The 15777-nt window shown below is 31.1% G+C and overlaps 5 non-coding genes across 5 annotated transcripts; all 5 read left to right on the forward strand.

Annotated features, from left to right (window-relative positions):
* The first annotated feature begins 4289 nt into the window (after nt 1-4289).
* On the forward strand, nt 4290-4408 carry LOC130664319 (5S ribosomal RNA). The gene has a single exon (XR_008989358.1). It is a non-coding gene; the product is annotated as a 5S ribosomal RNA (ribosomal RNA).
* A 2147-nt stretch (nt 4409-6555) lies between these two features.
* LOC130664321 (5S ribosomal RNA) lies at nt 6556-6674 on the forward strand. Its single transcript, XR_008989359.1, has one exon. It is a non-coding gene; the product is annotated as a 5S ribosomal RNA (ribosomal RNA).
* Nucleotides 6675-7427: 753 nt separating this feature from the next.
* On the forward strand, nt 7428-7546 carry LOC130664322 (5S ribosomal RNA). The gene has a single exon (XR_008989360.1). It is a non-coding gene; the product is annotated as a 5S ribosomal RNA (ribosomal RNA).
* Nucleotides 7547-10755: 3209 nt separating this feature from the next.
* On the forward strand, nt 10756-10874 carry LOC130664323 (5S ribosomal RNA). Its single transcript, XR_008989361.1, has one exon. It is a non-coding gene; the product is annotated as a 5S ribosomal RNA (ribosomal RNA).
* Nucleotides 10875-12286: 1412 nt separating this feature from the next.
* On the forward strand, nt 12287-12405 carry LOC130664324 (5S ribosomal RNA). The gene has a single exon (XR_008989362.1). It is a non-coding gene; the product is annotated as a 5S ribosomal RNA (ribosomal RNA).
* Nucleotides 12406-15777: the final 3372 nt, after the last annotated feature.

A 15777-nucleotide genomic window follows, 5' to 3' on the forward strand; every position in this document is an offset into this window, starting at 1 on the left:
AACGATCAACACTATTAGATCAGTTATAAAAACCAAAGATTTTTCGGTCAAGAGATTAATCAATCATCTACACATCGTCAGAATAGATAAGTATGCAGATTATAAAAAAGTATTAGACTCCTTAAACGATTCTAAAACACAACACGATACATACACACCAAAACAAGAAAAAAAGCAATCATTTCTGCTCAAAGGACTTGATAGTTCATATGAGCCTAGCGAGGTAATGAAACTTCTATCCAGCACTAACACGCCTAACCTATTTTTTATTGAAGTATCTAGATTTAAAACTCTAACATCTATAAAAGAACAGAAAATTTTACCAGTTTATCTTGTTCAGGTCAATCCTTCAAGCAAACCAGGAGCTCTCCACTCTTCAATCGTCTCGATAACCAAGTTATATACTGGGAAAAAATAATAAAAAAAACAGAGATACAATGCAAAAAATGCCAGCGGTTATTACATACAGCAGCCAACTGTCACTTAGCTTACCGTTGCGTCAATTGCAATCAAACTCACGATCTCAAAGAATGCAAAATCGATTGAACGGACACCGATATAAATAAATACAAAATTTACTATGTTATTTGTCGACGATTCTGACATCCAGCATCCTTTCTATGGTTGTCCTAAAAGAATAGAAATATTAAAAAACAGATTAGAACAAAAAACACTAGCGAAAACATCGAAAATCACCGCAACCAGAAAGACAAGCCAACCAGCAAGCAATCTCACCAGACCAGCTAACTCCTACGCCAGTAAAGTCATTAAACACAATCTAAACATACCTTCACCCGTCTTACCAAATTCATCATCGAATATGGACATCATGCAATCCATTACACAACTCATAACATAAGATTATAAACAACAAATTCTCAGACAAGTCTTAAATCCTGGAAACTATAAGTATAAGATTAAAACTAAAGCACTAACAAAATTTAATAATAACGACAGCGTTCGCAGCCCATGAACATCATTTAGAATTCAACCATGAATTTGACAAGCTTTTCAAATCTATCCAATTGAATAATTTGGAAAACTACTATCTAATCATTAGAGACATCAACGCAAAACACCAGACATGAAAAAACACACTTTACAACATAAGAGGTAACTTTGTCAATAACTGAAGAGAGTAATTACAAGCGATACATCAGCAGCCAAATACTTCGATCGAACAGCAATACCTAGGATTGACTTGTTCATACTGAAGCTTACCAGGAATCATTAGGCAAACGCACTCTTTAGCAAAACTAACAAGGTAATTGAGCCTATGCTTACCACGCCAGATGACTGAATCAAAGACACGCTACAAACCGGCTATATATCACCACGAGCAAGCTTGTACCTGGGTAAGAAAAACTACTTGCAAGACTCAAGTAATGTGCCAATTATATACCACGTTGCTCGAAAAAAAAACAACAACTAGCGACAATGTATGATCCCGAAGAAATTGCAAATGAAGTTAGTCCACTTTGACGCTACAATAAAGCGCTTCCAAAGATGTACAAGGAAGACAGACATAGGGAAAATATGTAAACATGTGAATTACTAACTTAGTTCTAGGTATTTATTCGCGCTAATTAGACGCCACGTATGAATAATCATATTGGAGTTTTATCCCTTTTTTTCCGATGCCAATCACTATGAATAAATAGAAAAAGTCTATAAAATTAACAACAAGATATACTTTTATACTAATGTATCCATGCTACAATCTTGAGAACTTCGCAATGCGTGCCGATAGGTTTTTTTGTAATCCTTTACACATGAAAGCGAAAAAAAAAATCTGGGCGTCGGTTGGCCCTGCGTGCCAGCCCCAAAACTTCCCGCTGTTTTCGAGCTCAAGGAGCTTGAAAACATCACTGTGAATATATTTTCGAGCTCGAAAATGCTATAACATGCAGTTATTTTTTTATGAGCTTTTCAAGCTTTAACAAGTTACGTTTTATGCTAGAGTTTGAAAAATTAAGAATCGAAAATCCCAAATGAAGAAGCGGCTTTGGAATTTTTATTCTCGATTATGTTCTATGAAATAAATGTATTGACGCAGAAATCAATGTCAGTGATCAAATCCAAGATTTAAATGAGTTTTGACTAAGGTCAAAGCAATAATATATGAAATATCTGAGAAAAATATTACAAACTGGGTTTTTTCCATTTTTTGCTGATAATATGATTTAAACTGAAGAAAAAGTTAGATGACATTGTATGATGATCAAAAGAGACTATAAAGAGAAAGAGATGGTATGATGCCAGACACATTTTAGCACATTATATTTTGATTTATCCGGAAAAAATAACATTTTATGTTATTTTTTTAACTTTTTAGCCCCGATATCTCTTGAACAAATTAACCGATTGAGATGGTTAAGGTCGCATTCGACACGGCTTATAAAGTTCTAGAGCTGATTAGATTTTGAAGTCCATCATTCAACTCGTTTTTAAGAAATCAATAAAAAACTAAGAAAAAAAAATTTTTTTTTTTTCGTAACTTGCCATTATTTTTGAGTCTACTTGATCAAGTGATCTGAAATTTTCAGGAAAATTGACGGCCAACAAGCTCTTTCAATTGCCACCTCAACCATCCAAATCGGTTCATTAGTTAAAAAGTTACAAAGAGTTTACACACACACACACACACACACATACACTCGGACATCATTCTGAAAATAGTCAGAATAGCTTCCTAGGACCTCAAAACGTCGACATCTGATGAAATTTCGATTTTCGCAAATCGGGGTGAAAACAATAACTTCCCGAATTTTTGAAAATTTACAATTTTTTAATTTGTGTAACGAAAACTTACATAATATTTTTTTTTTGGGTTAAATAAACAATTAAAGAAAAAAAATCACCAGTTCTCATCTGATCACTGAAGTTACGCAGCAATGAGCGTGGTTAGTATTTGGATGGGTGACCTCTTGGGAACACCACGTGCTGTTGGCATTTCTTTTTTTTTTATTTTTGTATTCGCTGAAAACAAACTTGATTTTCTTTTTGTAAATCGAAAAAAATACTTTTTTTTCGAAAATGCAATTTTAATTTAAGTCATCATACAACTAGAAATATTGATAAGTACGTAAATAAAATAAAACAAGAGTAATAGTATACATTTAAAAAAAGTAAAATGAATTCATAAAAATAGCTGTATAGTTATATGCACATGATATGAGATTCACATCCAGTACTCGTATCAGGTGATTTAGACCTGGTACGTGTTTTGTTAGACTGGCGAATTTTTTTACATCGGTCGGAAAATAGCAGGTGTTGATCAAATTATAAAACAATGTAAGATATAAAGTGATGATATTATGAATAACAAATGGTTGATATATACTGAAAATTAGGGTGGGCCGAAAATCCGCTTCTTTTAAATTTTCATTATTAATACCAAACATATTTTTCTTTGTACAAAAAAAAATTTTTCGGAAAACAAAAAAAATTTTAGGTAGATATCTTAGGCTCACCAAATTCCGCTAAAGTTAGAAGTTGTTTAAAATTTTTTCTCCAACTTATTTTTATCGGAAATTTAACTTTCTACAAAAAAGGTTCTATAAGAAAATTATTTAAAGTTGATAGTTACCGAGATAATTGCAATTTTGCTCTAAAAAATGAAATTTTTCAAGATATTATCACTTTTTCAGGGTAAAATATGAATTTTATCATAAAAATTTCATAGGAAATTCAATTTTCTACAAAATAGACCTGATAACAATTTATTTAAAGTTAATAGTTACAAAGATAATAGCGATTCTTGGTGAATGCCACCAAATAACGAGAAATGTGACTATCTAAACATAAAACTGCCAGTTTCTGATTAACTATAAATTTCAAGTTTTTACCAGAACGCTAACTTTCTATGAAATCTGATTTTCCATGAAATTTATATGATAAAATTCATATTTTACCCTGCAAAAGTGATAATATCTTGAAAAATTTCATTTTTTAGAACAAAATTGCAATTATCTCAATAACTATCAACTTCCCGTAATTTTATTATAGGGCTTTTTTTGTAGGAAATTAAATCACCGATCAAAATAAGTTGGAAAAAAAATTTTAATCAAATTCTAACTTTAGCGGGATTTGGCGAGCCTAAGATATCGACCTAAAATTTTTTTTGTTTTCTGCAAAATTTTTTTTTTGTACAAAGAAAAATATTTTTGGTATTAATAATGAAAATTAAAAAAAAGCGGATTTTCGGCCCACCCTACTGAAGATGTCATCATAATAGAACTAATTGTAATCAACAGTGGTCAAATCCCGAATTATCTTGTTCATACTTTGTCAACGGCCATATCATGCTGAATTCACCAGTTCTCGTCTGATCACTGAAGTTAAGCAGCATTGAGCGTGGTTAGTACTTGGATGGGTGACCGCTTGGGAACACCACGTGCTGTTGGCATTTCTTTTTTTTTTTTTTTTTTTTTATTTGCTAAAGACAAAATTTATATTCTTTGTATGAATTGGAAAAGAATTTTTTTTTAACATGGAATTATTAATTAGCCACTATAATTTTGAATAATATTCGTTAATATTTAATACGGCGAGAAGTAATATAATAAATTGAAAATAATTTTCATCGAATTTTGGATAAAAAACCACTACATATAAAAACATTTACATAAATCATCGTGGCGAGATAAAACCGGTGCTTATCATAATTTAATGTAGTCTTATTATGATTAAAATTAGTCAAATCCCGAATTATGTTTTTATTAGTTAATCGAAGGAACTTGTTGGCCATCAACTTTCCCAGAAATTTCGGATAATTCGATTGAGAAGACTAAAAAATATTGGTGAATTATAAGAAAATTTAAGGAAAAATATTTACTAGAACTTAAACTTTGAATGAAAATAACTTCATTTCCTGATATCCCCTTTATCGGCCACCTCATAGATAAAATTTCAGCTGCTCGGATGCATATAATTTATTTATATCTATTCTAAATATTTATATTTATTTTGTAATAGAGCTCAATCAATTTGTTTATTCATTTTGACATTAACAAATTAAATTAAATCTTTTGCATATAAATACTAATAATCTCAAAAAAAAAAAATAAATAAAACTAAGGTGGCCGATAATGAATACATAGGTAATTTTCTTGTATCTATATTCGGCCATCCTATGTGTAATATAAATGAGGCAAAAATCATTAAATTTTCAACTCCTCAAATTACTATAAAACGAGCTAATAAGATTACAACGAAAAATTGGACTTTTAATGTTATTTTTAATTAGTAATCGGTTATTGGAAAAACAAAAAACCTTAACCTATCCGATAAGAAATCACACCTCACGCACTGCTATTTTTTGTTTTAATTATAAAATTAATTTTTACAACAATCAAAGTACGTTTAATCTAAACTAAATTAATTTTACTTTTTTTTGAAAAACCATTCACGCATCCCGCGTTAAAATATCTAGCCTCAACCTAGCCTTATCGAACCCAAGTAAGCCTCAATCCAGCCTCACTAAGAAAAAAAAAGCATTTCGAGCCTCAAATGATGTTCAAAATGCATCAATGAGCCTCAAATAGTGATCAAAGAGCATCAACTAATACTAATCGAGTTTAAATTACATAATCGAGTAGTAGGTTTATATGAGGCTCATCGAAGCTTATTGAGGACCTTCGAGCATCATTTAAGGCTCATTGATGCTTTTTGAACATTATTTGAGGCTCGGAAAGTTTTTTTTCCCAGTAAGGCTGGATTGAGGCTTACTTGGGTTCGATAAGGCTAGATTGAGGCTAGATATTTTGACCCGGGATAAATCCGTACTTATGATGGAAATATATCGATTTTTCGACAAAGTGGCTGATAAAGGGGCCTGGCCGATAATGGGGTCACTTACCTTAACAATTGGTAAAGATTGTAAAAATATAAGCAATTATTCATTTCATTCAAGATGATGACTAAAGAAATTTACACGAGTTTTGTAATCGCAGATATACAATTGTAAAAATTAATAAAAAATGTAGATTTAAAAAAAAAAGGGTTTAGTATTGGATAATATCTCAAAATCTATAATAGATAATGGAAAATCAAAAAAGATTTTTTAAAAGGAAAAAGTTTCTAATAAACAAAGGTTTGACTTTCCGATCTCTATCTAAATTATTCCATAATGTGAATTAATGTTAAAAGTTGATATTGACACGACACACATGCTGGTCTTCGGCTACCGGTAACTCTGAAAAAAATTAAATGTCTGCAACAAACTGACAGCTGTGAATTACGATGAAAACAACAATCTGTTTTTAACAAATAACATACGAACATTTTCTTCTTTATCGACCATTACTTTGGTAGATTTCATACGATCCCCAATGGTATCGTGTATATGAAACTTTGCTACTGCAGGTAAAATTATGTATTGGATTAGTCTCTAGGTCTCGAGCTACATGAATACTTCAGCGCAACTTATTCAAATAACTGATACAGTTAATAATTTTTTACACGATGTTGAAGAAATAAGAGATAATTAATGTATAATAAGACTATTCATAATCCAAAGAGTATCCAATTGCTGAATAATGTTGATCGTACTTTGTCAACGGCCATATCATGCTGAATTCACCAGTTCTCGTCTGATCACTGAAGTTAAGCAGCATTGAGCGTGGTTAGTACTTGGATGGGTGACCGCTTGGGAACACCACGTGCTGTTGGCATTTCTTTTTTTTTTTTTTTTTTTTTTATTTGCTAAAGACAAAATTTATATTCTTTGTATGAATTGAAAAAAAAAAAAATTTTTTTTTTTAAAATGCAATTTTTATTCAAGTTAACATACAACTTGATATGTTAATATGTACGAAAAAAAAAAAAAAAAAAAAAAAAAACAAAAAACAAGTAATATTAAAAGTTTAAAAAAAAGTGTCCTCAATTTTGGGTATAAAATAACCTACTTAGAAATGTTTACTTTTTTTTTTAACCTTTATAAAATAATTATCTACTCTATTAGCCGCATTACTTTGCAGCTGTTCTGTTTATTTTTTATTTTATGACTTGGCATATGGTAAAAATTCTTAAATTTCAAGATTTACTCGGGAAAATGATTATCGCTTGTTTACATTAATTTTCTGATTGGCTATTAAAAAACAAAAAAAAACGAGATTGATTTACGTTTCATCAAGCGAGATAAAATGAATAGATCAAAAAAGCTATATAGTTATATGCAATTGATATGAGATTCACATCCAGTACTCGTATCAGGTGATCTAAACCTGGTACGTATTTTGTTAGACCGGCAAATTTCTTTACATCGGTCGGGAAATAGCAGTCGTTAATCAAATTATAAAACAATGTAACATATTAAGTGATGATATTCTAAATAGCAGATGGTTAATATACAATGAAGATGTCATCATAATAGAACTAATTGTAATCAACAGTGGTCAAATCCCGAATTATCTTGTTCATACTTTGTCAACGGCCATATCATGCTGAATTCACCAGTTCTCGTCTGATCACTGAAGTTAAGCAGCATTGAGCGTGGTTAGTACTTGGATGGGTGACCGCTTGGGAACACCACGTGCTGTTGGCATTTCTTTTTTTTTTTTTTTTTTGCTTAGCACAAAATTTACATTATTTTCGTAGATTGAAAAATAAACTCTTTGTTCTTTAGTTTTTATTTAAGCATGCAATTTTTATCAAATTGCATATAATTAGATGCATTTTATAAATGCATAATGCGTCCAACACAAAATTATTTTGAAGAAAAAGTACTAGATAAAAAGTACAAGTCTTATGACTTGACATATGATGAGAATTGGTATAATTTGAGTTTCACTCGAAAAAAGAGATGTTGCTTGTATGCATTAATTTTTTGAGTGGTAATTAATGAACAAAAAATCTGTAAACTTGCTGATCCTGCAGACCAGCCCCAAAACTTTTTGCTGTTTCCGAGCTCAAAAAGATCTATCAACATTTAAATAAAGGATAAAATAGTGGGCAAAATCCAGTCAAAGTTTATAAATTAATAAATAAAATACAAATTTTACTGGACAAAATTATTCTATTATTCATTTATACTCTCTGCCAGTTATAATATTTGAGTCATTAGCAGTAACATGTATTTTAATGGTTTTATAAAATCATTAGTATTCAAATAAAATGTTGGAAAATCCAAAATGGCACACCTCAATCGCTCATTTTCTTTTTAATCATTACTTGTATTTTTTTTTTTTATTTTTTCTAAATATTCCGCATTTTAGTTGTAGATCTCGCTCTTTTTTTTCAATCCTACTGTTTTACGCTAAGGCTGTTGCGAGTAGTCGATGGGGAGAAAAAAAGAAAAAAGAATTTACTTTTGTAATAATAACAATAGTAAAAATAAAAATGGCCACTAAACTTTTCATGAATAATCAGTCTTATTATTTTATTTAGTTACAATTAAACTAAAAGGATTTAGACAGTAATTTTCAATAGGGTTCTTGTGATCAAAAATAGAAAGATGATAAAAAAAAGTTAGGCCGATTAATTGTGTCTATCGAGAGTTATTTGGTTTACTAAGTTTCATACAGGACAATTGGCAACTCGTGTCACTGGGATTAAAATAATTTATATTTAATTAATGGAATAATTAATCGACTTAATATTGAGTCGAAGTTATTCTTTACTAAATTGTCTTTGTGTTGATATAAAATTTGACCCATTTTAGTGTAATCGAAAAAGTCTAGATATAATTTAATGTGAGTGAATAAGTCAAAGAATCTAGAGCGATCATAAAGCACACCAGCGCTTTCGCGCTTGAGGTGTGCAATACAGTTAACAAGATTTATTTATACTCGATAATTTTAGTATGTTAACTTTAATGTGACCATTTAATAAAATCGTGAAAGCTTGTTTATAAATAAAATATATTTCTATTTTAGATATTTATATATTTATATTCTTTTTATTTGTTACGATATGACGAATAATTCCAAAGAAGAGATCATCATTATGATTTTGTTGTAAATGAACAACATACCTCGATCTAAATATTCTACTGTGTACCTAAAAATACGGAATTTCATATAATAAAGACTCTCATAAATTTAATGCAAACTCATAAGCTTGACTAAACTCAATGCTAGTTTTAAATCCTTCATTACTTAAAAATCTATAGTTTGATTCTAGTTGTAATTTATTTGCTAAAGAAGATAAACATTTACTCGAAATTGAACAACATGGGAATATTTATGAAACTTTTGATGAAAGCTTTTAAATATGGAGTGTGATAAATATTTTACAAGACCCATGGCTTCAGTTGTTCTTGGGTAATGTTCGAAATAAAATAAGAGTGATCAAAGTCTCGAAAAGCAGAAAATCTTTCAGGGAATAAACAAATGGATAATAGCACGCTCGAAACCGTATGTTAATAAATAAAGGGTATCCTTTTTATAATATCAAGACGAGGTTGTGTCTCCCTATTTATCCCAATTCAACCTGTTCACCAGAACAGGGAAATGGTTTCGCGGGTGGCTTCTTCCAAGCCCACTTCAACCACAGTATCTTTATTTCCTGAGGTGGTAGGAGTGATATGGCTTACAGAGGTATGGACTCGTGGTGATTGTGGTTAAATACCACCCGCAATGAGAATTTTTTGATACCTCCAGTTAATGTCCACCCTTAGTCACTTGATTATATTTTATGATTAAAAGTGTTGTCTGGGAGGAGATGGGAGCTACGCAGCGCGTTTATACCCAAAAGAGCCAGGAAATGGCCTCCCGTCAAACAAAGGTGAACTTCGGTTCTATTACATTGACTTTTTTTTATTCAACCCAGAGAATAATTCTAAAATACTTCTTTCTTCGTTTTTTAAATTTGTATTTTTTAAGCCAGTATCACTTCTATATACAGAGCCAAATGAAGTTCTGGGAACGTCGGTGATGAAGTCTTTTAACGAAGCCGGTGATTCAGATGAATTTAAATATAACTGTGGTACATGATATTGAAGTTAAAGCTACAAATGAAAAAATGTCAAAAATTATTTAATATTAGATTTTGATACTTTGAAGTTATTTTAAAGCACAAAAATAGATTCTATGATTATTTTCAATTAAAATGAGAATTGACGATCAATTATTATAATTTTTAAAAACACCCACTTGCTCTCCCGATATTTTTTTAATAATTTCATTTTTATTCTGATCTTCGGAATGATTCGATTGATAGTACTAGGCTACCAGTTAGTCGGCTATTATTTAGAGATCGGAGGATTATTCCAAAAAATATCAGCGTCGGGAAGTTTAAAAAATAACATTTTATAATATTTTCCTGATTAAATCGAAAAAGATATTTTATACGGAAGAAATTTCCAATAAAAAGTCTTGACTTTTCGATCTCTATCTACATTATTCCATAATGTGATATAATGTAATAATAGGTCTTTACACGGCACTTTGGCTACCACTGACGTTGAAAGAAACTAAATGTGTGCAATAAACTGACAGTCGTGAATGACCATAAAAACGTGAACCGGTTTTCAACAAACATCATACAAATATTTTCTTCTTTATCGACCATTATCTTGGTAGATTTCATACTATCCTCATTAGTATCGCGTATATGAAACTTTGTTACTGCAGGTAAAATTATGTATTGAATTAGTCACGAGCTACATGAATACTTCAGCTCAACATATTCAAATAACTGATACAGTTGATAATTTTTTACACGATGTTGAAAAAATAAGAGATAATTAATGTATAATAAGACTAATCATAATCAAAAGAGCATCCAAGTGCTGAATAATGTTGATCGTACTTTGTCAACGGCCATATCATGCTGAATTCACCAGTTCTCGTCTGATCACTGAAGTTAAGCAGCATTGAGCGTGGTTAGTACTTGGATGGGTGACCGCTTGGGAACACCACGTGCTGTTGGCATTTCTTTTTTTTTTTTTTTTTTTTTTTTTTATTTGCTAAAGACAAAATTTATATTCTTTGTATAAATTGAAAAAAAAAAAATTTTTTTTTTAAAAATGCAATTTTCATTCAAGTTAACATACAACTTGATATGTTAATATGTACGAAAAAAAAAAAAAAAAAAAAAAAAAACAAGTAATATTATAAGTTTAAAAAAAAAGTGTCCTCAATTTTGGGTATAAAATAACCTACTTAGAAATGTTTACTTTTTTTTTAACCTTTATAAAATAATTATCTACTCAATTAGCCGCATTACTTTGCAGCTGTTCTGTTTATTTTTTATTTTATGACTTGGCATATGGTAAAAATTTGTAAATTTCAAGATTTACTCGGAAAAATAATTATTGCTTGTTCGCACAAGCAAATGTTCAAGCACAGGTTTTTCTCACTAATTTTCCTGTAAATCAAGTCAATTACCAGTGCCTAGCGCTAAAATACCGTATATGGGTCACGTAACAATTAAGAATTAAATAAGGAAATAAGAACATATCTTAATACAAAACATAATGTTAGATTAAGCTTAAGTTAAGCAGGAGCTACATATAATTTGGTGAAAAAGTGCAATATATTTTCGTATATATAGGATTATTTAATAAAATATATATTTATAAAAAGAAAAGTTCTCGTCTGATCACTGAAGTTAAGCAGCATTGAGCGTGGTTAGTACTTGGATAGATGACCGCTTGGGAACACCACTAGCTGTTGGCATTTCTTTTTTTTTTATTTTTGTATTTGATGAAAACAACTTTATTATCTTTTTGCAAATTAAAAAAATAAACTTGTTTCAAACATAGATGAATTACTTGTTTTTAAACAAATGAAATAGATATTCACTTTTGCTTATAATGATATAACATGAAGAAAACAATCATAGAATTCTGGATCCTTTTCCATAATTATTTTTCCGATATCGACTTCTTTCCGGTATCGAAATTTTGGAAACCGCGCGAATAGCAAGTAGCAAGTTGCAAATATTAACTTCGACTCCGCCGTCCTTCTTACGGCATCAAATAAATAAATATTTTGAACAAATGAATAGTCTGCAATAAACTGACAGCTGTGAATTACGATGAAAACAACATTCTGTTTTTAACAAATAACATACGAACATTTTCTTCTTTATCGACCATGACTTTGGTAGATTTCATACTATCCTCATTAGTATCGCGTATATGAAACTTTGCTACTGCAGGTAAAATTATTTATTGTATTAGTCATGAGCTACATGAATACTTCAGCTCAACATATTCAAATAACTGATACAGTTGATAATTTTTTACACGATGTTGAAAAAATAAGAGATAATTAATGTATAATAAGACTAATCATAATCAAAAGAGCATCCAAGTGCTGAATAATGTTGATCGTACTTTGTCAACGGCCATATCATGCTGAATTCACCAGTTCTCGTCTGATCACTGAAGTTAAGCAGCATTGAGCGTGGTTAGTACTTGGATGGGTGACCGCTTGGGAACACCACGTGCTGTTGGCATTTCTTTTTTTTTTTTTTTTTATTTGCTAAAGACAAAATTTATATTCTTTGCATGAATTGAAAAAAAAAATTTTTTTTTTCAAAAATGCAATTTTTATTCAAGTCATCATTCAACTAGATATGTTAATATGTACGTAAAAAAAAAAAAAGAAACAAGAGTAATATTATAAGTTTGAAAAAAAAAGTCCTCGTTTTTGGGTATAAAATAACTAACTTAGAAATAATTACTTTTCTTTTAATCTTTATGAAATAATGATCTACTTTATTTGCCCCATTACTTTGCAGCTGGTCTGTTTATGTTTTATTTTATGCACACTTGCTCTCATCTATCACCTAGTGATCTCTAATCTACGAGTTTTTGCGGGCGCCATGATGTTTTTTGACACAAATTGGCGAGGGTTTCCACTCGAGAGACAAAGCCAGGTATCTGAGTTATGTTAAAGTAATGTGGGATTATAACTAAAATATCAGACGTATCACGCAATGTCATAAATGTCAAGAGTGGGGTCACACTACCACTAATTTATACGCTGAACCTGCATGTTTGAGATGTGCTGGAGAGCATCTTCCTAAGGACTGCACAAAAACAAAAGATACCTCAGCGAAATGCGTCAACTATGGGGGAGATCACCCAGCAAACGCCACAGTCTGCCGAGCCTATTTAGAAATAACTGAAAGAATCGAAGCCAGGAAAAATAATACACCAAAATTCCAACCTAAAACGCGACGAATCCCTGACATAGACAACTTCAAGAACTTTCCGTGGATAAAGCAAGCAAGCAAGCAACCAAAGAGTGGATAATCCATGGAACAGAGCAATGGAATCTCCAAGCAACGAACACTCGAAAAGCAACCTAAGACAAACTAACCTAAATAGTGGCTTAAACAATAACGATGATAGTGAGTATGATATATACAGTGTTCCGAGTGGCAATGCTAATAATACTCTAACCAATAATAACATTAATAATCATAATTTAAGCTCTAGCATTAATAATAGTAATAATAATATTAATTTAAATAATTCTAAGACAAGTCAGTTTGTCAATAGCAAAAGCATATCAAATCTTAGAGAACTAGCTAGTGAAATACAAGAAATAAACTAAATCTGTGATATAAGCGAAATGCTCAATGCAATCCGAAATCTCAAAAAACAATTGCAACAATGTACAATTAAAACAAATAAATTTGAAGTTATTTTTGAATTCAGTAAAAACTTAAACCCATAATGGGTAAGCTAAATTTATATAGTTGAAATGCAAATGGGCTAGAACACATAATAGGTGAGGTAATAGAATTTCTCAAACGTATGGAAATAGACATAATATTGGTATATGAAACAAGACTTAGCAGTACTAATAAAATAAAAATTCGTTATTTCACAATAATTAAAAAAGACAATACTAGCGCTGCTGGCGACTTAGCCATTATAATTAGAAATAACATACCGTTTAACAGTATTAATTTTAAACAAACTATACAAATAAACTGCACGTGTATTAGATTAATCAGTAAAATTCACATTGTTACAGGATATTGTAGCCCAAATTAAGGCGTCACTGCCAAAGACGTAGATAGTATTTTTAATATAGGTGAGAAAATATTATTGGTTGGAGATCTAAAAAATTAAATACAAATATTTTCCTTTTTATCGACCATTATCTTGGTAGATTTCATACTATCCTCATTAGTATCGCGTATATGAAACTTTGTTACTGCAGGTAAAATTATGTATTAAATTAGTCACGAGCTACATGAATACTTCAGCTTAACATATTCAAATAACTGATACAGTTGATAATTTTTTACACGATGTTGAAAAAATATCAATAGTTAATGTATAATAAAACTAATCATAATCAAAAGAGCATCCAAGTGCTGAATAATGTTGATCGTACTTTGTCAACGGCCATATCATGCTGAATTCACCAGTTCTCGTGGTGTTCTCGTACTGACGCCGTACGATGCACATCGTGAGCCGAAGTAGAGATCATTTGTAGACAAAACAAAATTATTACACGCAATATTTGCGCATAAAGTCTTTATTAGTGAGATAGTGTTGGTGACACAGGGACTGTGTATTAAATCAAGGCTAAATAGCTCTTTATTAATAAAGAAAAATTAATTTAAACCCAACAAGCCTAACCTCCGACAAGAAAAGTGCAGCGCCAAAGATGGCGGCACTTAATAACAAGCGGAAGGCAGCTAACGAACCGGGTAACTCAAACCCTAACAAAGTGACGGTCAGAAGTAACACGAGATTAAATAGCAAACTAGAAACTTTTGAATTTGAAAAAATTTTCAACATTAAAAAACAACAAAAACTTAATCCTAAACCGAATTTAAATGGAGCTAGATCTCGCGCTACCAGTAGAGACAGTAATCCTGAGTCCGCATCTACACCCAAAACCCAGGAATGGCAATTACCAAAACATCCGGTTAAACAACCTTCACCAGCTGATACACAAGATACCATAGTTACCGACAACCAATTTAATGCGCTAGATGGCATGGACTCTGACAGCCAGAGTACCCAAATAAACAGCGATAAAGAGGCAAACACATCAAGTCAACAGCAGAAAAAAAATTATAAATATAAACCTCCGCCAATCTTTATACCAGGACAAAATATCAATGACACGATTAGCAAACTGAACAAATTAAACATTGACAAAAATCTATTCTCCATACAGGTCAGTAACAATAAACAAACAATTACTGCCTCTGAACACGATACATATGACCAAATCATAAAAGGCCTCCAAGATGAGGTTGAATTTTATTCATACACCCGAAAAGATAATAAGCCCCATTCGCTGCTAGTTAAAAACATTAGTGGTAACTTTACTGAGAACGACATTCAAAAAGAACTAGTTGAATTAAATATACAAGACGTCGAAATTATTAAAGTCAAAGCTCTCCCGATCAAAAATAAAAACAATACGAAAAAACATTTCATAGTCCAAATCACGCACAACAGTAGAAAAAATAACTTAATTCAAATCAAGACTCTAGCATACCAAAAAATAAAATGGGAGCAACTTCATAAAAATAACATGCTGCAATGCAAAAGATGTCAACGCGTTGGTCATTCTGCATCTACCTGTAATATGCTATACAGATGCGTGAAATGCGGGTTAAATCATCCAAAAGATGCCTGCGAAATTACCGAAAATGATGATAAAGCCAAGCTCACATGCGCCAACTGCAAACAATCAGGACACCCAGCATCCTACCTTGGATGCCCGTATTTAAAACAAGCCAATGAGCTCAGAAAAAAGTTAATCGTCGAAAAACAAGAGTCTATGAGGACAAGATTACAAAGAAGGGACGAAATGCTGAACCGCATAATACAGCCAAATATTTCTTACA

This window comes from Microplitis mediator, chromosome 2, assembly GCF_029852145.1.
Source record: "Microplitis mediator isolate UGA2020A chromosome 2, iyMicMedi2.1, whole genome shotgun sequence".
Taxonomy (NCBI): domain Eukaryota; kingdom Metazoa; phylum Arthropoda; class Insecta; order Hymenoptera; family Braconidae; genus Microplitis; species Microplitis mediator.